This window comes from Rosa rugosa, chromosome 6 (assembly GCF_958449725.1).
Source record: "Rosa rugosa chromosome 6, drRosRugo1.1, whole genome shotgun sequence".
Taxonomy (NCBI): domain Eukaryota; kingdom Viridiplantae; phylum Streptophyta; class Magnoliopsida; order Rosales; family Rosaceae; genus Rosa; species Rosa rugosa.
In genome coordinates, this window is record NC_084825.1 from 23,066,061 (window position 1) to 23,093,118 (window position 27,058).

Below are 27,058 nucleotides of genomic sequence, written 5' to 3' on the forward strand. Positions count from 1 at the left end.
CCAAAAGCATAGAAAATATAGTCGACATAATCATTATATTAACCAAAGATTGTATGTTTTACAACAAAAGATGAAGTAGATCATGTTCTAGCAACATAACCACCAATACATATGTTGTGGTAGTGTGTTCAAAAAATAGGTTGTCACAGTTTAAAGCTAATTACAATTGCTGCTGCAATAGTTTGCAAAAAATAGTTGTATGATGTCCATTAGCAGGTGTATATTCTCAAACGGTGTTAGCCTATTGATAGCTAGTCATGGAGGATGTCCAAAAAGTTGCTTCCTCCAGAGTGCGTGGTTTTGCTGAGGCCAATTGTTAGTGATTCGAAAAAGATGGAGCAGCTGCTTGTGAATCACATTCCATTTAGACATTGACAAATCCAGCATGGAAAAAAAAAATACTAACCAGCAATAATCTTCAAAAGGCACAACTTTTGGTAGTAGTAATCTCACACCGTTCATAATAAGTACGCCAACAATATGTAAATGAACCATTCCAGTACAGGAACCAACCACGTCAACATAGGCCTGCACCAACTCCATGAAGCATCAAGGCAAGGAAAATTGAGAAACCATCATCACCACACCACTCAAGAAATGATAAGGACACCCAAATAAAACCCTCCAATCATTCACAACAATATCGGTCAAGTTTGAAACCAAGTAAACTGAAAGTGCAATTCATAAAGGGCCAGGCCAAAACAGCACAGAACTTTAGATATTGACACCAAAACCGAATAGTCAGAATATATACCCAAACTTTACAGCATTGTTAATACCTAACTTCCTCAACTTTAACTGCTTGAATTATAATTTACACTCACTACAGAAGAGAAGAAGTTTTGTATCAGTTTTTGCACAAACAAAAACTTGAAACCCGGAGCCAAAACACCTAATTTATAACACCACATAAACCATCCAAGCATTCCCACTCATTCTTTTTCTCGTTCAAACACAAAATTGGTATCATTCATTTGTCATACAGACATCAAATTGAACCAATTTCAGAAACCAAAACAGGAGAACGATAATCTGGGAGAGGGTATCTGACCTGGAGCTCTCTTGCTTTTCTCAACGCAATTTCAAAAGATAATAATCCGGGTATTTGATTCAATGCCTTTGAACAGAGAGGAAGTAAGAAACAACTGAGAGCAATATACCAGTTTAAATGACGAAAAGCACCAAAAAAAAAAAAAGACCAATTTTTTCCCCATCAAAGTTCCTATACTTGCAGGACACAAAGCAAATCCCTAAACCCAATCACCGAACACCAATATTTTGAACCCAAATCAAGAACGGAAACCATTACCTGGTCAGATTGACCAGTGAAGGAAGCAAAAACAGTGAGATTGCCTGGTACCCGTAGATGGTCAAATTTTGTACTCATTTTCAACCCAAACTCTGTATCTCAGAGCTTGATTGATGCGGTACAGCTTGATGGCATCTCACGTGTCAAATTGGAGATCAAATTGATTTGGCTTCTTCTCTTCTGTATTGCAGTGCCCAAGGTTTTGCAAGGACTGCAAATTATGGAAAAATAATTTGAAAAGTTAGAAACTATAAAATGGCAAAACTCATTGTAAAATAACTAAAATTAAACTCAATGTAAGCTATCTGTAGTAATAGTAGTAGTAGTAGTAGTAGTAATAATAATAATAATAATAATAATAATAATAATAATAATAATAATAATAATAATAAATTAAATATAAAAAAATATAAAAAAGATAAATGGCCATGACAAAATGATCACATTTGTGGCCTCTCAATCCGGTGAACATAGGACCAACTACTTGATCATTTTTGAAAGCAAGCAGTGTACTTATATTAGAAAAGACAGAGAGTAAAAGATTGAAGTCTTACTTGTGAAATTGCAGATCAAACTGATTTGCCTTCTTCTCTTTTCTGTTGCAGTGTCTGAGATTTTGCAAAGACTGCAAATTATGGAAAATTAAGTTTAGATCAATTTTTAGATGAATAAAGGAGACTTAGTTTTGATTTGATATCAGAAGTTAGACATATACAAATAATTGATTCATTTAGTGTTCAGAGTATATGAAGTTCAGAATTTCACGTTTATCACCAATGCATAAACTCATACACACTACACTGACCACAGGTTTCTCTTTTCCCTATTTCTATCTAAACCCTATAATTACAATTGGTTGCGAAATTTAGCCAAAATTCCACCTGGACCTTTACATCAGAACAGTGGATCGTCTGATTTCATTTCAACAATTAACATTAACAGACTATTTCATCTGACATAGATTAGTTGGGGAACAGGAGCGGGAGGGGAGTATCTAATTCAAATAGTGGAACCTTGATGTAGAATAAGTCTAATATATTGTAAACCCATGTGGATTTTCACTTAGAATAACAAACTTTCCAGTGTTAAGTTCTAAAATCAATTTTTAAATCTAAAGGACTACAGACCTTGCTAAAGCAATATCAATTCCTGGTTCAGTTGTTCCATTCCAATTAATATTTGGTTAGGAAAAAACTAACGCTTCTTTTGGTTGCTGGAATTCTGAAAGTGGACTAAAGGTCTCCAATTTCAAAGTTTCTAGAAATCAGAGATACATAAAATTGGAAAGAAAAAAAAAAAATACTCAATCAAAACTAAATAAGTATCTGGACTTGTCCTCATTCTCAATAAAAAGGTTGATGCCTACCTTCTCAAGGCATAACGGATCATCCCTTTGCATGTGGGAATGGTACAATATGTATAATAAAAACTGGGAAGCTTTAAGCCTTTCCGACTACTTCTAGGAATCTAGTTCCATGCAATTAATCCTTAAATTAATATATGATATGTACAACTTCCAGTCTTCCACCTCCATTTTACTGCTTAAAAAAAGAAAAAGAAAAAACAAAAGGAAAAGTGGTACTATAACATCATGGATATTAGGAAGTTCAAGTTTAGGCTCAGAAAAGAAGAGAGAAGCTGAAAGAGCAGCTTACATAAAACTCTAATTTTATTTCAGTTTTTTTTTTCCTGCTTTGTATCACTTAGATAAAAACAAATAGTTAAACGTACTAAAAGGTGTAGACAAAAAAAAAATGCTAAAAAATCCCAACTCCTAAGTCCCATTAATTTAATTTGTCTTGAGCCTCCAAATTTTCCAGCTCTGCGCAGACTTTTTCCATTAAAGATGAGAGGACTGTAGAATTCCCGTGGCTAATAATCTACTCCACAATGTTAAATTGGGCAGAAGGTATGAGTATGACCTATTAAAAGTGAATCAAGTTGGCCCAACCTTCAGAAGTGTAAGAACAATTCCCAACTGTGTCTGTACTTTGTGTGTTTCAGTTTCAATTTGACCTACCACTACATATGATTTGTCACTTGCAATGCCAGAAAATCTCCAGACAACATGAGGCAACACTAAAATAGATTTAAGGAGATTATCATATTTAGGTAGCAGATGCATAACAGTCTCAAACCTCCAACAGCAGACTTTAAGATCATAACTATTAATAATAGCAGACTTTAAGATCATAGTTACATTAGGATTGAGAACAGCAGACTTGATGAAAACCTCTAAAATAGAAAATCAAATAACATAGTTACATTAGGGTCGCCATGAAATACAGAAAATCAAATAACTATAAGAGAAAACCAAATTGAATAGAGAGCTTATTACTAAAGAAGGCCCCAAATTATAAATCAAAGCATATAGCATCGAATCAAACTACCAAAGTAATAAGAGTAATAGAATCAAAACAGAGACTTAAACCACACTCGAGAACTTTTTCATGTTGTTCTTTTTTCTTCTTCTTATTTTTAAAAGTAATCATATATGCAAGTTCATGGAAATTATTAAAAAGTATTCATTCAGGCATACCAGAAGCAAAGAAAAGAAATAGTTGTCCTTCAAAATGATTGAATGCTAGAAAGGTAATTCATTTGAACTCACAAAGAAGATCAGGAATTCAACTAAAACATAAATTTAATTACTTGACTGACCTAGAGAGTAATGTCTGTAAGTAAGCAGCCCCAAATAAAGCCAGACTCAAAGCCCTCTTCTTATGCTCCGCCGAATCACTAAGGTCCTGTAAATTCCATTAAAATCAAAGAATAGCTAAAGAATAAAAACAAAATAACAAAAATAGTATCTTTAGAGATGAAACCTTTTCTATTTGCTTTAGTTTTCTTTTCTCAGATTATCAGCAGAATCTGACATTGGCACCTGTTCAAAAGGAAAACTACAAATCAGTAAACCAAATGATCATAAGTATTTGACAAAAAGATTTATCTTTATTGCGTTGTACTGATTGTATTGAGTTAGAATCTTTCTCCGATAGTTTATACCATACTATAGTTCCTCACCATATAATTTTATCAGCGTTGATCTCAGTGACTGACCTTGATAACCTCAAAACACACACAATTATCAACTAATCAATTAAAGAAACACGAACACAATCAAATACCACACCTGTTCTACTTGTTCTAAACCCAATCGTCTCATCACAAACTGGATCCAATCAAAACGCAAAACACTGAATACAAAACAAAAAGAAACAAACGCCGATTATAACAACCACAAAACTGAAAAAGCACATAACAAATTCAAGGAAATCAGCTTAAACTCTGTTGATATTGATTCTACCAAATCGAAATCTCACCAAGCTTTTGCGATGCTCCCAATTACTCAACACGCAGACCACTGGATACAATACCAAAAGAAAGAAACACAGATTATCAAATCCAGATCGCACCATCTATCACCTCTGAGATTTTTGCATTGTTGGCTGTGCTTCTGAGCTTGGTTCTGCAGCAAAGATGGTGGCTTTGTACTCGTCTGAGAAGACCAGCTTCTGGGTCGGCTCTGTTTTGGAAGCTATTGGTAGTGATTTTTGGGTTTTGATGTGGATTTTGATTTGGGTGTGAGGGATTAGGGTAGATTTGCCGCCTATCTAATCAAACCCTCCAGTTGCTAAATATCTGCACCACTGTCAAGTTGATAAGGAGAAGCGAGAGAGCGAAAAAACCTGAACCTTCTGGAGTTCTAGCATTATACTACCGGCGGGTGTTTATAACAGACTGAATGGCAGGAATGTACTTTAAGAAAAAATTAAGGGCAAAAGCGTCATTTACTTCGGGCGCGAATGAACAGTAACGACGCGAATGAACAGTTGACGCGCTTTAGATTATAGATAATTTGTTGTGTGCGCCAAAATACACATACACTACAAATCCTAATAACAATTTAAAGTTAATTAAGAGTGAAAATACAAAGATGGAATATGATTTTCTGGAGAATGAGGATTGCAGTACACGAATCAATCCTCACTGGGCAGTAGAAACCAAAAAGACAAATAGAACACCAGATTTGGTTACGCAGTGAAAACCTCAAGTATGAGATTAAAAACACTGCGGGGCTCTTACTCTTGAGAACCCAAAATAAAGATCATCATATTGAAAAGGATATGTTCTTGTACAAACTTTGAATAGCACTAGCTCGGCTATAAGATTCACACAAAATCTAATACAAAGTTTGTCTTCGTTCTTGAACTCCTTCACTTGAACAATCTTCAAATCTCGCTCTTCTTTCTTCACCGTCTCTCTACTGATCTCAAGAGAGTTATATGCATATGAGAAACACAATCAATGACACTTATGCATGGACCAAGTGCATGACTCTTTTGTGAGGACTCAAGTTCAAAACCACGCTCACAAGCAAGACTCTATCAAAAATTCTTGCGTACCTAAAATTGCTCAGCTTGACCGTGTATAAAAACTTCAATCAATATTGTTTCTTGCGGCAACCAACCCTCTTAAAAGATTTAACCCTAATACCCATTAATTAGTAAAGAAACTTCCCTTATATGAACTCCACAAAACTTAAGGGAAACTAATTAGGAATAGGCACGGCCTCACAAACCCGAGGGCATCAATCCTATGAAATTTAACCATCAGAAGGCCATTTAAAAACGTAAATACATAAAAATAAAATCTACTTTCCAAAATCGGACTTCACAGAAAAACTGACTGCAGACTCGGGGATTGTAACAGGTGTTGCAATCCCATGCTTATGCACATGCATTTACCTGTTTTCTTGAGATCAGTAAAGGAGCTCTTTGTATGGGAATGCCAATACGACAGGTACAAGAGCTGTACCTACAATCTCCCCCTTTGGCATTCCTATACAAAACAATTCTATCACTCCCCCTCAACAAGTACTTGAGAAAAAAAACACTTGAAGAAGTCATCAAACCTGAAACACTTGACCACACACACCTTGTGAAGCAATCATGATAGTAATAAACATAAACTGGCAATTTAAGAGATCCATTGTCACATTAGTTCAGAGTCAACTACTAGCTTAAAGCCTGACAGAGAGCACACAACCACATTAGCCTAAACCATCTAAAGCAAAGCAAAATAAGGCTAAACCATCTAAGTCAAAATAAGGTCAGACTTCTTCTCCCCCTTTTTGGATAGGTATGCCAAAGCTCACGAGGAAGCTGCAAGAGTGGCGCGAAGAGAGTGAAGCTCCCCCTCAAGGTGATCTACTCGCTGAAGAAGCAGGTCCAACTTGCGATTCACCACCGTGAAATGATCAAGCAAGGTGCGGGAAATAGAGGTGGTGTCAACAGAAATACCCTTGGTCTTGCTTTGGCTAGTGCTGCGAAGAAGAGAACTCCGAGAGAAAACCTTCAAGGGAGGAGCCATTTCATCGGATTCTTCAAAAACAACACCCTTGGCGTGGCAAACAACAGTGATCACAGAGGGAAAAACTAAGGCGGCCTTTTTGTGACGACGACCCTCAACAGCAGCTTTCCGGATAGCAGTATACATGTAGTGCTCAGGAGGTAGATAGGGACCCTTGGCATTGAGAACATAGATGAGACGAGCTTCCTCCAGGGTAATCTTGCTGCTTTGAGAAGAAGGATAGAGCAGAGCACGAACCAAATGCCCCAACAAGCGACAGAACTCGCTAAGGGCACCAACTGAGAGCTCCACGGGAGTGGCATCGGGACGATCCTCATACAGTGCAGCCACAACAGTATCAATGGACAAAGCGGCAAGCTCCTGATCAATCGTAGGCATCTCGGAAACAGGGGCAAAGAGACCCAAGGTGTCTCGGATGGTAGTGGGGGTGAAAGGGACTGAGACACCTCGAATATCCACATTGCATCCAATTAGAGTAGCAGCATTAAGAAAATCAACCTGCATTGGCATATTTGGAGAACAACAGGCATAGAACTCTCTAACCACAGTAAGGTTAGGAGTAGGCAACAGATCCAACACATGGTCCCAATGAAAAGTACGCACAGTTTCGGCAAATAAACTACCCAAGTCATCGATATTGAATCTCTTTTCATAAACCACCGGTCGAAAACAGGTATAGGTTTCATAATCAACTCGTTGAGTGCGAGTCACAAAGCGAGAATCCTTACGTGGTTTAGGAGGCTTGGTCGACTGGGAGGAGGAAGGAGCAGAGCGGCCGGAAAGACGAGGGCGCTTGGACGGCGGAGCAGGCGAGGAAGGGCTGACCGAGCGACCATGCAACGGAGGCGCAGGCGATGGAGAGACTGGGACCGGCTCAGAGGCAGCGGAATCGGAAAGGTTGGCGGCGGCGGAGGAATGCTTGGACCCAGAAGGGGACGACGGTGCCTGGGCAGTCGACCTAGAAGAGGAATCGGCCAATTCCTGTGGGTTGTCAGCGGAAGTAGGTGGCCCAGAGTCCTTCGGGCGGTGGAGGCGATTGGAACGCCGAGAGGGGCCGGTGGCCGGAGGCTGGGCCGGAAGGGAAGTAGGAGCCGGAGCCTTGGGGCGTTGAACGGTATGCTTGATGCGAGCCATGGGGAGAGAGAGAGCGGCTTCGAGAGGAAGTGAGAAATTTTGGGGAAAAAGAACCTAGCTGCAACACTTGAACCAAACCGTGAAAAAGAAATTTTTTTTTTTTTTTTTTTTGTTAGTGCAAAGTAGACCGAGAGACCAGAAACCCAGAGTGGCAAAAATACAAGGAGAATCAAATAGAATGCAGCAAAGTGACCAAGTCCTGAAACTCCCGCTTAATGTAATATGGTATGAGTAATGCAAACATGCTATGCAAACACACGATGATGTTGGGCTGTATCCACGGGCAATAACAGACTGTATTTGCATAGCCTTTCCAACAAGAGCAACACCTTTCAATCAGAAATAAGAGGGCAACAAGATGAGTTGACACGAGTGAAGGTATTCCTACAGTCACAAGGTAAAATAGAGGGTGATCGAGTATTCTAGACATCTTGTGGTGTAGAGTGAACATAGCTCAAGATGGGGTGTGAAGTATTTGGGGAAACCTGGAAAACAAAGCTCACATACGAAACACCTTTAAGCACATAAACTTTATTCCCCCTTATAACACCGTGTGGGCTTGATTTTGAATTTTTCTTTTGGCCTTTCACACAAAGTAACATTTTTGCTCAAGAAGACTACGACCCATGTAACGAGTATTATGCTAGCAGCTCCCAAGTCAGATGACTTTAGGGTACTAGATGTAACTAGGACATCCCAAAGAGCACATCTACTCGAGTCAATAGTTTCACAATCCACCGGGGTGACCAAACCATTCCCGTTTCTTCCCAATCCTCATATCGTTCGTCACGACCGAGGCCTGTTTACTTTGGGAATAGCCTGGCCATGCTCCATTAACCAACTACATTTTGTTTTTGTTTTGTTTTTTGTTTTATTTTTTTTTATTTTTATTTTTTTATATGTATCAAGGAGCAACCAACAAGAGTAATTTCGTACATGAGCAATGAGAACAAGCCAACCATCAATTAAGACTTACCACCACTTAGAGTATGTGTGCATGAGAGATTTCAAGAGTGTAGAGAATATGTTGTTCAGACTCACAAGTACAAAGTGATGTAAGGGTAAGTTCAACACGTGCTAGGCACCCTATTGCACATAAAGTTAAGAAAGAAACATGGCCCTTGTCAATCTAAGTTCAAATCAGCTGTCAGACACATGGGGATACAAGCCATGATATCAATCCTGAAGGTCCAGAAACTGAACTTTAACAAAGCAGAAACTAAAAGAGAATGCACCTATGCTACCATGAAGACATACAAAATGAATGCATGCTGATATATGGAAATTAAGTAAGGGTTTCAGAACTTAGAACACCAATGGCACTTCTAAGTGATTCAAACCGTGCATTATCCAATGGTTTTGTGAATAAGTCTGCTAATTGATACTCAGTGGGAACAAATGCAAGTTCAAGTATTTCTTTCTCAACTAAGTCTCGGATAAAGTGATATCTCATGTCAATATGCTTTGTGCGAGAGTGTTGCACTGGATTCTTGGAAATATTTATAGCACTGGAGTTATCACAGAATATGGTCAACTTACCTTGGGAAATTCCGTAATCACGAAGCATCTGCTTCATCCATAACATCTGAGTACAACAGCTACCCGCAGCCACATACTCTGCTTCAGCAGTGGATAGCGATATGCAATTTTGCTTCTTACTATGCCAGGCCACCATGTTGTTGCCCACAAAGAAGCAACCACCTGATGTACTTTTCCTATCTTTCAAATTTCCTCCCGAATCTGCATCTGAATAACCTGCAATTTCAACGTTAGTATCAAAGGTAAAGTAGATGCCACAATTCACTGTCCCAGAGACATAACGAATAATCCTTTTCACTGCCTCCAAATGAGATTCCTTCGGATTTGCCTGAAAACGAGCACAAACTCCTACACAATAGGATATGTCAGGCCTACTAGCAGTGAGATAAAGAAGACTACCAATCATACTCCTATAGAGAGTTTGATCAACAGACTTACCTGTGAGATCCTCACTGAGTTTGGTACTTGTACTCATTGGATTAGTGACAATTTTTGCAGATTCAAGTCCAAACTTTTTTACAAGATTCTCAGCATATTTAGTTTGTGACAGAAACATACCTGCTTTCAGTTGACGAACTTGTAGACCCAGAAAGTAATTTAGCTCCCCACACATGCTCATCTCAAATTCACTTTCCATAATGTTAGTAAATTCTTTAACATAAGTATCAGAGGTAGAGCCAAATATGATATCATCAACATAAACCTGAGCAATCATGACATGGTTTTTATCCCTTTTCACAAACAAGGTTTTATCTACTGAACCTCTATGATATCCTTTACTCACTAGGTAGGTAGATAAACGCTCATACCAAGCTCTTGGAGCCTGTTTCAAACCATACAAAGCCTTTTTAAGTTTATACACATGATCAGGTTTAGAGGGGTCTATGAATCCCTGAGGCTGTTCAACATAAACTTCCTCTTGCAAAACACCATTTAAAAAAGCACTTTTTACATCCATTTGGTACAACTTAAACTTGAGATGACACGCAATAGCAAGAAGAAGTCTAACAGATTCAAGCCTTGCAACCGGGGCAAAGGTTTCATCAAAATCAAGTCCTTCAACCTGTGTGTACCCTTGAGCAACAAGTCTAGCTTTGTTCCTAGTAACATTACCATGCTATCACTTTTATTTCTAAAAATCCATTTTGTACCAATAACATTGAATTCACTAGGCCTAGGAACAAGATACCACACATCATTTCTTGTAAACTGATTCAATTCATCATGCATGGCATTTATCCAATCATCATCATTCAAAGCCTCTTTAACATTCTTGGGTTCAATGAGTGAGACAAAACCACAATTGGAAATTATGTTTATGTTCACTTCATTTTCAGTCATAAAACAAACAAGAGCAGAATCAATACTAACCTGTGATGCAGCTTGTCTGCGCGTTTGAATTCTCTCGTGTAAGTCCCCAATAACATCCTGAGTGGAGTGATCTTTCTGAACTTGTTTGAACCCTGTTCTCTGAACCGGTGGAGGATAAAAAATTGGATCATTTGAGGAATAATCTGTTTCTTCATTCAGTTCCACATTTACTCGGCTTCCTGAGGGTTGATCCTCATCTAGATTAACCTGCACAGTACTCACAGCACAATCATCAATAGATACATTATATGATTCCATTACAGACATGATTCGCTTGTTGTACACCCTGTAAGCTCTACTATCTAAAGAATAACCAAGAAATATGCCTTTATCGCTCCTAGCATCAAATTTTCCAAGATATTCTCTATCTCTATAAATATAGCAAGGAGAGCCAAAAACACGAAGATGACGTACTTACATTAGGTTTCTTACCTTTCCAGAGCTCATATGGAGTTTTGTTAGTACCTGGTCTCAAGAATGCACGGTTTGCAGTATAGCAAGCAGTGCTAATCGCTTCGGCCCAAAGGTTTGGAGTAAGTCCAGCTGAATGTAGCATCACTCTTCCCATATCTAGCAATACCCTGTTCTTTCTTTCAACTACACCATTCTGTTGTGGGGTAATTGGAGCTGAAAACTCATGTGCAATTCCGTGCTCAAGGAAAAAATTAGTAAACAAAGCATTCTTAAATTCAGTTCCATTGTCAGTCCTAACTCTAACAATGCACAAGTTTGTAGAATGTTTTTCATTTGTTATTCTTTTGCACAATCCCTTAAAGCTTTCAAATGTATCACTCTTCTCTCTAAGGAAATTTACCCAAGTAAAACGTGAGAAGTCATCAACTACAACCAAAATATATTTCTTACCACCCATGCTTTCGGTTTGTGAAGGTCCAACAAGATCCATATGCATAAGTTCCAATGGATGAGTTGTAGTGGATGAATTGATTGCTCCATGTGATGCACGAGTTTGCTTACCTGCCTTGCAACCATCACACATCTTGTCTGGCTTACCACTCAGAGAAGGCATACCTCTTACACTTTCCTTGTGTGAAAGTTTCAGCAAGTCTTGAAAATTTACATGCCCCAGACGCCTATGCCAGAGTTCAAGAACATCATCTGATGTCTTGGCTTTCAAACATGTCTGTACTTCAACAGATTTATTAGCACGTACATGATAACAATTATCTTTAGAGCGCAAACCGCCCATAATATTTTTTTCATTATTATCAGTAACAATACATCTTGTTTTATTGAAATTTACATCCTCATAATCATCAGCTAATTGACTAACACTTATGAGATTTGCATGAAGTCCTTCAACAAACAAGACATTTTGGAGATTAGGAATACCTGGAGTATTTACGGTTCCCTTACCCATTACCATTGCCTTTTTTCCATCTCCAAAAGTGACTGATCCACTTGTAAACTCACTGGAAAAGGATACAAACCAACTCTTTTCACCGGTCATGTGTCTGGAGCAACCGCTATCAACGTACCAAACATCACTTTTCTTATCTGCAAGTGCAGTTAAAGCCACAAGACAAGTGGCTTCCACATGTTCAAACTCATTGTTGGACCTGTAAGATGAAAGCAAACACGTTGCATCAATACATTCAGAAGATATATCAAGATTATCAATCTTAGTTGAGAAGCATTTGGGTCCTTTCTTAACCCAAGTCTATTTTGTTTTCGTTTCCAGATCCACGGGGATTGAAGCCAGCTTTGCAATCCTGGCTATCAGGTTCAGACCTTCTTTCAACTCAGCTTGCAGCGAGGCAGGTGAGTTAAATCTCAATGTTCTTCTCTGATTTTGAGTGGCCCTCCGAAGCATGTTGCACCTAGGACGTATATGTCCTAATTTTCCACAATAATGACAAGTAGGAATGAAATTTTTGGGGTTTGGAACATACCTAGGCTGACGCACATAGGTGTGCTTGTCAGAACTTACCGAAAGATTTTTCTGATGTGAATGAATGACTCTATGAGGTTCTGTTCATTCAACCAACTTGGAGCCAGATGGTTTGTCACTAGAGCTTTGTGAATTGCTTGATGAGCTCTCACCTTCCACACTTTTTACAAAAATCAAAGGTTTGCACGACTCACCATTATATCCTAATCCTTCCTTATTACCATAGGCTTTGCCAATTCCCATCATCTTAGAGACTTTTTCAGACCCTATAGAGAATTTGTTGAAGCTCTCCTTGACCCTCAATAATTCTTCCTGCAATTTTTCATTCTCAAGGGTTAGAGAAACATTTAAGGAGGATTGAGCCTTTATTTCCACCTGCAAAACCTTGATTTTGTTAATAAGCTCCTCATGTTCCTGGTTCCAGTCTTGACACATACACTTTGGATGAACTGGTAGGGAATCTCAAAACATTTGAGATGCGACTCAAGCCTGAAAAGAAGGTAAAAAGTGTTGCAATCTGCTTCCTCAATGGCAATCTGCTTGGCTTGGAATTTTGAGGGAAGAGCCCTGAGAAACTTCTTGACAATTCGGTGCTCCTCAAAAGGATCATCAAGGCTGCGGCATTGGCTAGTGACATTGAGAAGTCGAGCATGAAAGTCATCAACCGATTCATCTTCCTCCATGATCATGTTTTCAAATTCCAATACAAGTCTTTGTAGCTTCTGACCTCTAACCTTCTTGTTTCCTTCATAGGTGACTTGAAGCAAATCCCAAGCTTCTTTGGCTGTGTCACAATGGCTAATTCTCATTCTCTCCTTTTTGGACAAGGCTGTGAATAGTGAATTTCTAGCCTTAAAATCACAATTTCTGTTACGAACTTCCTCTTCTGTCCATTCCTTTCTAGGTTTAAGAATTCTTGTAGATGACCCTTCCACTTTCTTTGACTCTTCGGACTTGGTTGGGTGTTCCCATCCATTCTCAACAACATTCCACATGTTTTCATCTTGAGAGTAGAGAAACGCTCTCATCATAATCTTCCATTGTGAATAGTCTTCACCGTCAAACAAAGGCGGGCAATTTATAGAACTAGAAGCCCTGTCACGTTCACGTTCCATCCTTGACCACGGATCAACTAAAAAACTTTAGAACCCGCTCTGATGCCAAGTGAAAATACAAAGATGGAATATGATTTTCTGGAGAATGAGGATTGCAGTACACGAATCAATCCTCACTGGGCAGTAGAAACCAAAAAGACAAATAGAACACCAGATTTGGTTACGCAGTGAAAACCTCAAGTATGAGATTAAAAACACTGCGGGGCTCTTACTCTTGAGAACCCAAAATAAAGATCATCATATTGAAAAGGATATGTTCTTGTACAAACTTTGAATAGCACTAGCTCGGCTATAAGATTCACACAAAATCTAATACAAAGTTTGTCTTCGTTCTTGAACTCCTTCACTTGAACAATCTTCAAATCTCGCTCTTCTTTCTTCACCGTCTCTCTACTGATCTCAAGAGAGTTATATGCATATGAGAAACACAATCAATGACACTTATGCATGGACCAAGTGCATGACTCTTTTGTGAGGACTCAAGTTCAAAACCACGCTCACAAGCAAGACTCTATCAAAAATTCTTGCGTACCTAAAATTGCTCAGCTTGACCGTGTATAAAAACTTCAATCAATATTGTTTCTTGCGGCAACCAACCCTCTTAAAAGATTTAACCCTAATACCCATTAATTAGTAAAGAAACTTCCCTTATATGAACTCCACAAAACTTAAGGGAAACTAATTAGGAATAGGCACGGCCTCACAAACCCTAGGGCATCAATCCTATGAAATTTAACCATCAGAAGGCCATTTAAAAACGTAAATACATAAAAATAAAATCTACTTTCCAAAATCGGACTTCACAGAAAAACTGACTGCAGACTCGGGGATTGTAACAGGTGTTGCAATCCCATGCTTATGCATATGCATTTACCTGTTTTCCTGAGATCAGTAAAGGAGCTCTTTGTATGGGAATGCCAATACGACAGGTATAAGAGCTGTACCTACAAAGAGATTTAAGAAAAACAATTAAAAGAGGAGGTTTACGTGACATATACATGTATTAAGGGTGTGACTATTGTCACACTACCATTTTCTTTGTTCACCCTACCTGCTCATTACACCCTACATTTTAATTTGGGTTAAATACTGGTTACTATCCTGTTATTTGGGATCAAAATCAATTCAATCCCTAAATTTTCAATTTCATCAAAAACACTCATGCACTACCAAATCTTATCTAATATGTCATTCCATCAATCCTCCGTCAAATGGAGACGTTAAACAGTTAACATGGCATGCCAACTTAGGAGCAGTGTGTGATGCCCCGGAAATTTGTAATTATTTTCCGAGGATTTTCCGGAATTTAAATTGTGGTTATTGGACGGTTTCGTGGCTCGTGGATGGAGCGGAAGTGTTTCGGGCGAATAATTAAGTGAAGAATATGGGTTTAGGGGGGTTGCAAGGGTTGACTTTTTATTCGGTGGAATTCTCCAAAAACTTCCTTCACGAAAGATGTAGAGCGCGTCGATACGAGTTCGTGGATATGTGGAACGCGGAAATCGTAGTTCGTATGAGGAAGTTATGGCCAGTGGAAGAAGTTTCCATTTTGGATAAATAGGGAATTTCCGAAAATATTTTCATAATTCCTCATTTCCTTTTCTGGAAAGTTTCTTCTCTCTCTCTTCTCTCTCGGCTGCTACCCTCAGAATCGAAGAAACCCGTCTGACCCGACCCGGACCCGGCCCGGCTTTTCCGGCGATCTCCGGCCACGAAACTTTCCAGATTGGATCGTCTCCTCCGTCTGGTCGTCCCTGTGGTGTCCTGTAGCACCGATTCTCGGTGGTGGGGCCGATAGAAGGCGGCGCAGTTAGGTGATTTCGGACCCGATCGGTTCTCCGATCTCCGACGTCGGCGAGGCTTCAAGTTGAGCTTGGGGAGCTCAAAGCAGCCTCCTTGATCGATCCTTGGTGGTTGTTTGGATCGATTCATGATTACACGCATTTATATACGTGTAATTATATCTAAAACATTATAATTAAGCTAATCTTCATGTCAATTATTATGTAATTAATCTACTTTTATTTATTTTGTAGGAAATAAGCGGAGTTACGGAAATTGTGAGAAAATTAGGCGAAATTGGAGCTAATTGAAATTATCGACAAAAAGACGAAAAGTCGACGATGGTCAATGGGTCAATGCAAGCAACTATGTGAAAATCATTGAGTTGAGCTTGGGAAAAGCAAAAGAAGGAGAGAAGAAAACGGAAGAAAAGAAGAACAAGAAGGAAGAGAAAAAAAATGGTTGAGATTTGTTAATTAAACAAATGTTTAATTAACAACACAAATCTAGAGCTGCACGTGCTCTTTCATTTCTCTTCTCCCTTATGTCTTTCTCTTTCTTCTCTCCTTGTCCACTCTCATGCTGCCACGTGGCAGCCCATCCTTACCTTTTCCTCCTCCACACGAAATAGCCACCAATTCTATCTCTTTCTCTCACAAATTACTCATATATATATATTCCTCTGTTCTCCTTTTACCTTACCCTAGAATTCGGCCGCAGCACACCAAAAACAGAGGCAGCCCCTTTGGGCTGCTCTCTTTCTCTTTCCCATTCTCCTCCTCCATTTTTCATAATAGTTTTAGTTTTCTTTTGGGTATTCATAGAATTTCTCACACAAGCTTCAAGATTTCATCAAGAGCTACATGATTCAAGCTTTAGGTATTTGTGGGAGTTGTAATTCAAGGGAAGTCATATTAGTTTCCTAACTAATTGTGGCTACCTTTGTTTTCTCCTACACTTCTATAATCTTTTATCTTTGAATTTTGTATCTTTGATGTTCATAATTATGGGTTGTGAGTAATTTCTTTGTTGGGGGTTAGGGTTGTGTGCCCTAGCCCAAATTTGATGTAATTGATGCTTAATTTAATTTATATATGAAATTTGTTAATTATTGGATGCTTGTGTTTTGTGATAATTGATTAGAATGCATGCTTAGGAATTGTCAACTCTTGGGTATGTGTTTTAATAAGTCTAGATTAAAATTTAGGGGATGACATCCTTAGATTTTAGAGCTAGAACCCCGATTTAATATTCGTGGGAAATACAAGCATGGTTCACTACATGATTAGCTTGATCGCAATTATGGTGAGCTTGGTTGCCTAATTCCTCGAACTCTAGGCCTCTTGATGTGAATTAGTGACCCTTGAACCGGCTCTAATTCATGTCAAGTGAGTTCCTACGGCCCTTGAACCGGAGTAGTAATACCATGAAAGGGAATTTCGGCCCTTGAGCCTTGAAAAGCCTTGGGTACGGCTTCTACCATCTTTAATAAATTGCACGTAAATCAAATTAGCATCTAGAACATTGAATTAGGGTTAGGAATCATCCCTAACTACCAATCCCATATTCATATTAATTTCTTACTTTTCTTTTCCTTAATTTAATTTAGTTGTTAGTTAAAATTTTCATTTAAATTCTTGCACTTTAGTTGTTAGAAATGCAAATTACATTTTTGGTGACAATTTCGACTCATTGTAAATAGTCATCACTAGGTCTTAGTTTTGATTAGGCTTCGGTGCAAACCAAAGCCGAGCATTGCTAAGGCTTGGTGCCTTAGGTTAGCATTTTTATTTATTTTCTTTTTCTTTTGCTTTTGTTTGCTTAGTGACTTTAGTTCCGACCACCCAAGGATTGTGGGTTAGCCACTAATCCCCGTGGTACGATAACTTTGGGCATAATATTTCCCTATCTTGACAATGATACGTACGCTTGCGTAAATGTGTATCAAGTCAATTCACGTAAAACTTGGTTCAACTCAGATTGGATTACTGTTCACGGCTTGTGAGGTAGTTTTTTACCCTTTATGCTTGTTTTCTGACTTCGAGCAAGTTATGAAAATTCACAAGCATGCTTAGATGAAACTTTTTTATGTTGGGAGTTTTGTGAAATATCGAGTTTTGGCCAGCGGTGGTGCGCCACCGCCTGTGGTGGCGTTCCGGCAGTGTTCTGGCCATCTAGGGAACTGTTTCTGGTATTATATATGTTATACTCGTTGATACGAGTGTTTCGATATATAATACGCATATTTTGGAGTTCGTATGAAATTTTTATGATTTTTACGGTTTCATACCGGTTGATTTATTCGATCCATGAGGATCCGAGCGTCCGATCGACTTGTGGTTTGGACGTATCGATCGTAGATGTATTCGGGAGACTTTGGGAGGTCTCGGATGCGGTTTCGGCTCGATTGGCGTCACTTTGGGAATTTTGGTTCGATTTAGGGTTTCGAACGTTACTCCTTGTGATTCGTTGACTGAATCAGAGCTGTACTTCCGTAGGTACTTGGTGAAGTATTCTTTGGACTACTATTTTGATTTGGCTGCTTTGTTCTGTATTGAAGACGCAGCGGGAGTTTCGAGGTGAGTAATCTCACAAGGTTCATTTACGAACGGAATTACCTTTATCGTTTTGAGAGTTATTGATTTAACTGCAAACTATAGTTGATATTAGTAGGCATTCCTGAGCGAATGACTACGTATATATATATATATATATATTTACGTGAAATATATATGTTTTGGTGGTTTGTGGATTTATGAAAACAATAGGCATGAATGATGCGTTTTATTGTTTTGGGTTGTGGCTTTTGGAAAACAAATGATTGTGGAAATGTTGATTTCGATTTGTTTTGAAAAGCGTTGAGATTTGGGAAAAGCGTTGAGATTTGTGTATGAAAACAATATGCATGGAATGATGCTTTTTATTGTTTTGTGTTATGGCTTTTCGGAAAACAATGATTATTGAAATGTTGATTTCGATTGTTTTGAAAAGCGTTGCGATTTGTGTGATGTTTTTGAGTCCTGTGCGACTGCTTTAATGTTTTGCTCCAAGGGACTATGCGGCCCGAGGAACGAAGGTCTATGACCTTGGGCAGAATTTCAGGTAATCACGTCTTTGGCCGGACGAGTGGTTGCGTTTCAGTTAGAGCTCTAGTCTGTCTGCCATCTAGGTAATTCATGGGGTAACGGGAATTTGTTATTGATAACTCATGACATTACGTGTTTTTAGGGAACAAGGTGTGAGTTGCTTCCTTATTAACGATTTTTAAGGGGACAAGATGCGAGTTGTTTTCTTTATTAACGATTTGATAGAAATCAAGGTGTGAGTTGCTTTCTATGGTACGATTATGGTACAACTGATAGAATTCAAGGTGTGAGTTGTTTTCTATGTTATATTTGATAGAAATCAAGGTGTGAGTTGCTTTCTATGGTACGATTTGGTACGATTGATAGAATTCAAGGTGTGAGTTGTTTTCTATGTTTCGTTTTAAAAGAAACCAAGGTGTATGTTGCTTTCTTTTATTCCGATTTGAATGGGAATTAAAGTGTGAGTTGTTCTCCTTTATTTCGTGTTTTAAGGGATCAAAGCGTGATTTGGGTTCTTGATTGAAACGTGCGGGGTTCATCTCGTGATTTTGGTGTGAGTTGTTTTGAGTTACTCATACGGGCTTGCAAAAGCTTACCGGGTTTGTTGTGTGACAACCCGGTGCACTATTCAAACGGTGTAGGGGTTAATCCTGCAGGTCAGGGTAATCGTGCTGAAGCTGAGGTAGCTTGTTGGCAGCAGAACAGGTAGGAAGCAATTTGGTTGGCTTTGCCATTGTTTTGACTTCCGCTATGTAGTAAACTCTGAGGAGCTTTTACGTTTTATCTTGTTGTTGACAATTTAATTCGTAAGCTTATGTAATATATGACTCTATGGGCGGGTCAATATTGATATAGTAGGTTCAATGCATCAATACGTATGTAGTTTAAAGGGAAAAAGTTTCCAGGTATTTGGTATTGATGGTTGAACGATCACGCATATATAATTATGGGGTTATATATCGATTTTTATTTATGTTAAAAATCAGGGGTGTGACACAGTGGGACCCACTTAGAGAAAAAAATTTCAAAATTGTCCATGACTCTTTTTTAATCCAGATTTCACCCAAAACCCCTAAAATTTTTAAATTTTCCCGCCAAAACTTGTACACATAAAAAATACCTAACTCTATATTTGAAATCTCCTCCATCTTGGAGTCTTACCAACAAACATAATGAGCTTTTTTTAAAAAAAAAAAATTTTTAGACCTTTTCTAGTATGAAGAACTTTGCAAAATTCACAACTTCGAAAGGAACACCATTCATTCCGAAAGTAATAATTTCTTATACATTTGAAAGTATAACAAAAATGAAACTTTCTTAAAATTCCAAAAAACTTAGCAGCCAAATGTTTACAACATTTCAAATAGCTCTAATCATTTTAACAAAAAATTAGAGCAAACAACCAAGCAACACAAAACAAGGTTGTACGAAAGATGTTAGCGCTTGCTAATGAAACATTGTAGTTCCACCTTTTTCTCCCTTGCTTCGAATTTTACCTGATCCTCAAAGATGATCTGGAAGGTGTTGGAGCTTGCCCTTTTGATACTTTAGTTGATGCCGAAGGTGTTGTGCTTGTTAAGGTAGATGTGGCAGCAACTTTGGTAGACTTTAAAGTTGTGGTATTTGCTCCTTGTCTCCTCAATGCCTTCAATTCAGCCATCTTCTTCTACACTCACATAAATAATGACAAAAAACATATGCCTCAGACCATTTATTCATTAACACATACATACCAAAATTTGAGCTTTCGGACCACATTCATCAACACATAAATACCAAAAAAACAGAACATGGCCCTTAATATCAAGCTTATTCATCAATAAATACATACAAAAGCAGGGAACATGTTATCAAAATCAGAAACAAAATCAGAAATTAGAAACATTATAATCTGAAACTTATGATCGAAATTAGAAACAATATCATCTAAATATGTGGTTTTGACATTTACTTCTTTTTGACAACCATTTATTCATCAACACATACATACCAAAATTTGAGCTTTCGGACCGCATTCATCAACACATAAATACCAAAAAAACAGAGCATGGCCCTTAATATTAAGCTTATTCATCAACAAATACACACAAAAGCAGGGAACATGTTATCAAAATCAGAAACAGAATCAGAAATTAGAGACATTATAATCAGAAACTTATGATCGAAATTAGAAACAATATCATCTAAATATGTGGTTTTGATGTTTACTTCTTTTTGACAACCACTTCTAACATTGCATCTTCAAGGAAATTCAGTTAGCAGTCACTTGTATATCATCCCAAGGCGGTAAAGAGAGCTCAAAGAATCATCAGAAAATCAGGAAACAAAAAGATATTTTTTTTATAAAATATCTGCAAGCAGATTCTGGAGAAGGCTAAGAAGGTCATAAGATCCAACAAGTATTCATTACATTGAAATATAGTGATCGACCAACGAGATGTGCAAGACTAAAAGTATATATTGATAATAACCAAGTAACAGAGGTTTGGTTCTCTGCATCTGAACAAGTTCAGAAACTTTCTTCCTCCAAAAATTTCAATTCTAAAAATAATCTTTGACAAGTGGTTTAAGAAGTGAGACACTCAATAAGACATTAAAGTAAGGTACAGACAAATAATTGAATTTCAGCAATTACAGTATCAATAGCCATAGACCAAAAACTCAACCAAGAGTTGATAATGAGACATAGAAGTCAGTGGAAATAACAAATACTAAAAATAGTGATGCAGGAACTAATATTTCAAAGCTATAAGACACAATCAAACATATCTCATAGTTGCACTTTTACATGGCAATGATCATTTACATATGATTAGGTTAGTGAATTCTGGTACTTTTACTTTTGGAATATCTACTAGTCCTCCATAAACTTAGGAGCCTGCAGACCTGACATAGCCCAAAACAATCTAAGAAGACATTGATGCATACACGAGTTCACAAACCTCATAAAGTAATTACATATGTAGAATTTTGATTTAGTTCTAATGCTATCCACAGAGACTGAATATGAAATCCCAACAGATACACTCTATACAAACGAAATTAACCAGAACACTTAAGATTCACACAATCGTTAAATTAGATGGGAGACCCAATTTCGAATTTTCGAGACCTAATTTCAAACCCGAAACCCTTTAATCCCAATTTAGAAAATTTGAAACCCTAAACTCAAACCCTTTTTTCCCAATTTTAAAATTTCGGAACACCAATTTCAAACCCTAAACCCGAAATTTTAATCCCAATTTAGAAGATTTGAAATCATAGAACAAAACCTTAAATCCCAAACTCACCGTGATTACACGCATTTTTATGCATGTAATTGTATCTAAAACACTCGAAATAATTTAATTCTCAAGTCAATTATGATGTAATTAATCTATTTTTATTTATTTTATAGAAAATAAGCGGAGTTGCGAAAACGAGAAAAAAATGACGCGAAAATGGTGAAGATTTGAGTTTTCGACAAAAGGACGAAATTGTGGATATGTTAATTGTTTAATTAAGCTTAATTGGTTAATTAACCAATACACAAGACGTGCAGCATGCAAAGAGTGGGTTAATTACCCATGACCATTGGTCACTTGACACGTGGCAATCCTTTTCCATTTCATTCTCTTTCCAAAACCTGTCAGCATGTGGCTTCATTCAATTAAGCAACCACACCCTTTCATCTTTTCCTAGCCGTAGGATTATCCCTTGCTCTGATCCCAGCCATCCATCATATCCCACTACTCACCAGCCACCACAATTATATAACCCATTCTCCTCTCTCTCGAGATATCAACACCCAGCGCCGCACTTCACATTTTCAAGGGGAGGGCTGCTACCCTCTCCCAATAGCCACCATCACTCTTCCTTTCCTCACAATTTTCATTTCTATTTCTATTTTTCATTTCTCTTTTCACTCACTTTCTCACTAACAAATCTTCATCACTTTGTCAAGGAGTATCAAGATTTGAGTTTGGATAAAAGTGAGAAGTTATAAATCAAGACTTGTCATAATTGCTCTATAGTAATTTGTGGCTTATTCTTGTTACTTCTCACTTCTCTTCACCTTTCTCTCTTTAATTTGATGAATATTGTTGTTAATTAGTTTATGGGTAGTGAGTAGTTTATTTAGGAAACTAGGGTTTGAGCCCTAGCATGGATTTTATGTAATATTTATGTTTTGATTTAATGGTTTTCAATCTCGTGTTTGACATATGTTCTATTCTATAATACTTGACTTAGATGCATGATTAGGAGCTTGATTAACTCTTGAATGTGTAGATGAGCATGTTTAGAAGAAATTAGGGAGCCTAATCACCTTTCTAATTTATGGCTAAGACACTTGTTTAGAACATGGTTAGTTACAATACCAATTTCGATTGCCGTATTGGCTAGCTTGGGAACCTTGATTCTAGGACTCTTCGCCTTTTGGTGCAACTAGAGGCCCTAGCAAGGCTCTAGATTGTCCCAATTGAGTTTCTACGACCCTTGATCCGCAGTAGGAATACCCTTTAAGGAATCTATTGACCCATGAGCCTTGGGTACGGTTCTTGATGCCATTATGAATTGAATGACCATTATCATATATTTGTGCATTGAATTTGGCTAGGAGGATACCTTAGTGACCTAATTTCCATTTCTTACTTTTCTTTCCTTTATTTAATTTAGTTGTTAATTAAAGTTTTCATTTAAATTCTTGGAATTTAGTTATTAGAAATTCAATTTACAATTTTCAGTGACAAATTCGACCCATTATAAATATCCATCACTAAGCTCGTAGCTTTGATTAGGTTTTGGTGAGAACCAAAGTCGAGCATTGCTAAGGCTTGGTGCCTTAGAATAACATTTTTATTTATTTGCTTTTTCTTTTCCTTTTGTTTGCTTAGTGACTTTAGTTCCGACTACCCAAGGATTGTAGGTTAGCCACTAATCCCCGTGGTACGATAATTTTGGGCTGAATACTTCCCTATCTTGACACGATTCGTACACTTGCAAGAGTTTATGATTCAAGTCACACCGTAATGAGGGATTTCATCTCCACCCTTCGTTTTTCTGGGTATCCAAACATCAAGCATGTTGTTGGCCATGTTGAAACCTTCTCGATCTAGCTCAAGACAAGCGAATGTCTTCGCGCCTTCAATCAGGCTTCTCGATTTTTTGAGTGTCGCCCGGTTTCAAAGCAAGAGAGTTAGCATTATGGGTTTCTCAAAACTTTTTTTTATTTTTTATTTGGGACTGTTTTAGGAGGAAGGTCGCGTAATAGGGTTTCTATCTTTCTGACCGTAATCTGGGTTAAAAAAAGAACCAGGGACAATCTTGGAATTTCCCCCTCTCAGTTGGCATGCCTCGTCGGCGGTTTGACATCTCCATTTGACGGAGGATTGACGGAATGACCTATTTGACGAGATTTGATAGTGGAGGGGTGTTTTTGATGAAATTGGAAGTTCAGGGGCTGAATTAATTTTGAACCCAAACCAGAGGGTAGTAACAAGTATTTAACCCTTTTAATTTCAATTATTAAGTTTACTTATCTAACCCTTTTCTTTTTCTAGAAATATCTTTATATATATATGACATATTCGAATTATCCTTATATATATATGACATATTCGAATTAATTTTTTTTTTTTTAACGAACTCTCTCATTTACTTTATACCAATAAAAAAATAAAAATATATTAAAGTTTTCTAATAAATTCATAATCTGATTTACTTCTTTTTTTGTTTTGTTTCAGTTTCAATGTTTGTCTAAGGGGGGTGTATTCAATCTAGATTTTAAATGATTTTGTGTGACTTTTTATAATCCGTGGATTCTCATGGATTCTGCAGAATCTACGGATTGTTTTAATTCCATATAGATTTGAACAGATTCTAATGTATTGTATTAGCAAGATTTGTGTGGATTTTAATAAGTGCATGGATTGTTTTGTTTTGTGCTATGTTGTAGTTATTTATTTGTTTATTATCTTGATTGCAAGCTCCTTATGTGAATCGTACTGATTACCAGCTAATTGATATATCTAAAGATGGCATTGTAAGTACTTAATACACTTATCAATATCAGAAGAAGTAGAAAACGATTATAAACAGGCATAATCTATGGCCTTTCAAACAAATATAAGCAAAATATGCATAGATAAGATTTTCAGCAGCACTTAGGAAACCTAAGCACAACATAAGATAATGTATGTGCTAAATTCACAGGGGTAGGAGACTTTTTGCAGAAGAAGTATGTAGGCAGTAAGATCAAAGCAGTTAGAGTCTTAGAGACCACTCTGCAACAGCCACCTAAGAAATGATCCACTTGCTAGTGCCGTCATTGGCAAAATAGATACGAGATAGAAGGCTTGATGCAGGAAACGCTACGAGCATTGTCACACTGCTTAGAAGTAGAAGAATCCAATATGAGATTGGCTTGCTTTTATATTCTTCCTAAGGCACTGTCTTCAGGGCAGAAATCCAGGCACGCAATGAAACTGGAGGATTTGGTGAATCCTCCTCCATTCTTCCCCCCTAATATGAACTTCCCCCCTAATATGAATAAACGATGGTCAGAAATTATCCATAATAGACTTGGTTAAACAATTAATGTTAACATTTTGGAGAACAGTAAATCCAAACACTGATGATTTGAAGTTTGAACAATGCAAAATCATGGTTTCAAAAAAATTACACTTTTCTCTTTCTTCTGTGAAGAGGAACAATACATAATGTGATTGTATATGCAGTAAATCAGTAAGATTGAACACACAGTGATAGTTCGTGATTATATGATACCTAGGGAAATTAGGGTGGAGCAAAATATAGAAAAGGAGAACAAGAGGGAGGAAACACAGATGACTACCAGAAATAGATTGGCATAGTAACACAGACCATAGTGATTACTATTCAAAATGTAAGAAGAACATAAAAAACAGATAACAAAGAAGACTTACGCATGGTCCAAACTAACTTAGACTTGTTTTATGTCCTCTTCTACGGATTCAAACTTACACCAGAGAATATCAAATCTGAAGCATAAGCCACAACACATCTGCAAAACATATATATTACGATAATCAATGATACATATTGGTAGATGGTATCGTTTGTTCCTCTACATCCTAACCACCCAAAACACAACCAGCACAACACCTCTTGCCAAAACAATGCCCCTTTCCTGCCACTCAAAAACTTGAATCTCTCACACATTAGGGCATTACATGAGTCTGGATAATTCAAGTTCACATTACCACCCTTAACATAGAGGATTTTGAACAGAAAGAACTCTTACAACTCATCTGAGAAAGCTAAAAAGGGAACAAATAGATCAACCTGGAGGACGTAATCAAGTTCTAGTTTTCAAACGAAGTTGAATGCACCAGATATAAGAATTAAAAGAATAACTTATGATCAATGATAATTCTGCTTTCATTTCGTTCAATTCGCTCATACCACTTTGACATGATGAATTCGAGTTAAAAGCCCATACCTGTAATATCCAATTCCTCCATTGATAGAGAACTCTCGAGCAACTCGGTGCATGATTACCACCCAACTCGAAAACTTGAATAGAATTGAATTTTTGTTGAAGAACTCGGCTATGGCACACGGTGTTCGATAAGTAAAGATACAAGCTTGCTTGAGAACTCTTTTCACCATGAGGAAGCGCTCAGCATCAGATCACCAGAGACCAATTCCTAGAGGCCGTCAAATCGAACAGAGATTGGAGCCTTGATGTGATTACGTGTCAGGAAAATGGGAGTACCCAAATGACCAATTCCCAGTTTCAATCAATTGGAGACGCTCTACATAAGGTGGATGTCGTTGTTGGTTCATCTTCTACTCGGGTTTCATCTTTAGAGTGAGAGAGAAAAAGACGTCAAAATCTCACCTATACAGACTGGATTTCTAATAGGGTTTGGTATTTATACCAAGCACTTCAGAATCCTTCACAATCCAGTTACTAATACAATCCTTCAAAATCGTTGGTCTTTTGAATACCACCAGATTTAGAAGAATTTTTTAAAATCTTAATTGAATACCACCAGATTTATAAGGACTTTTTAAAATCTTAATTGAATACCACAGGATTTTAAAAGATTTTTAAAATACAAAACAATCCAATAGACTCCTGATTGAATACACCCCCCTAAGTTAAGAACTATGAGCAATGAAGAAGAGATTGATTTTTGTCTTATTTATGCTTTAAATTTTTACTTCCGGTGTTCACAAGATTTTAATGAAGTTATTGGCATATATCATTTCTTTAACTAAATAAGGTAGAAAATTGTATGAGTTCCCAAAATGGTAAAATACTATTGAAGTACCTTAATCAATATAAATTTTCCTAAAATAAAATAAAAATAAACAAAGTTAGCTGCATTACTTCATGAATACCAATAATTTATACGTGCATGTGAGAATAATATGCATGTACCAGAGCTTCACTTTTCATTTTTTTTTTTGCAAT

General features: G+C 37.5%; 2 long non-coding RNA genes across 2 annotated transcripts; both read right to left on the reverse strand.

Moving 5' to 3' along the window:
- Positions 1-21: 21 nt before the first annotated feature.
- LOC133713329 (uncharacterized) lies at positions 22-5,025 on the reverse strand. Its single transcript, XR_009847933.1, has 8 exons — positions 4,633-5,025; positions 4,443-4,506; positions 4,135-4,193; positions 3,971-4,056; positions 1,864-1,934; positions 1,310-1,520; positions 1,052-1,117; positions 22-528 (listed from the first exon to the last, which is right to left on the reverse strand). It is a non-coding gene; the product is annotated as an uncharacterized LOC133713329 (long non-coding RNA).
- Positions 5,026-24,673: 19,648 nt separating this feature from the next.
- Positions 24,674-26,378, reverse strand: LOC133714238 (uncharacterized). Its single transcript, XR_009848508.1, has 3 exons — positions 26,078-26,378; positions 25,542-25,639; positions 24,674-25,119 (listed from the first exon to the last, which is right to left on the reverse strand). It is a non-coding gene; the product is annotated as an uncharacterized LOC133714238 (long non-coding RNA).
- Between the last annotated feature and the right edge of the window lie 680 nt (positions 26,379-27,058).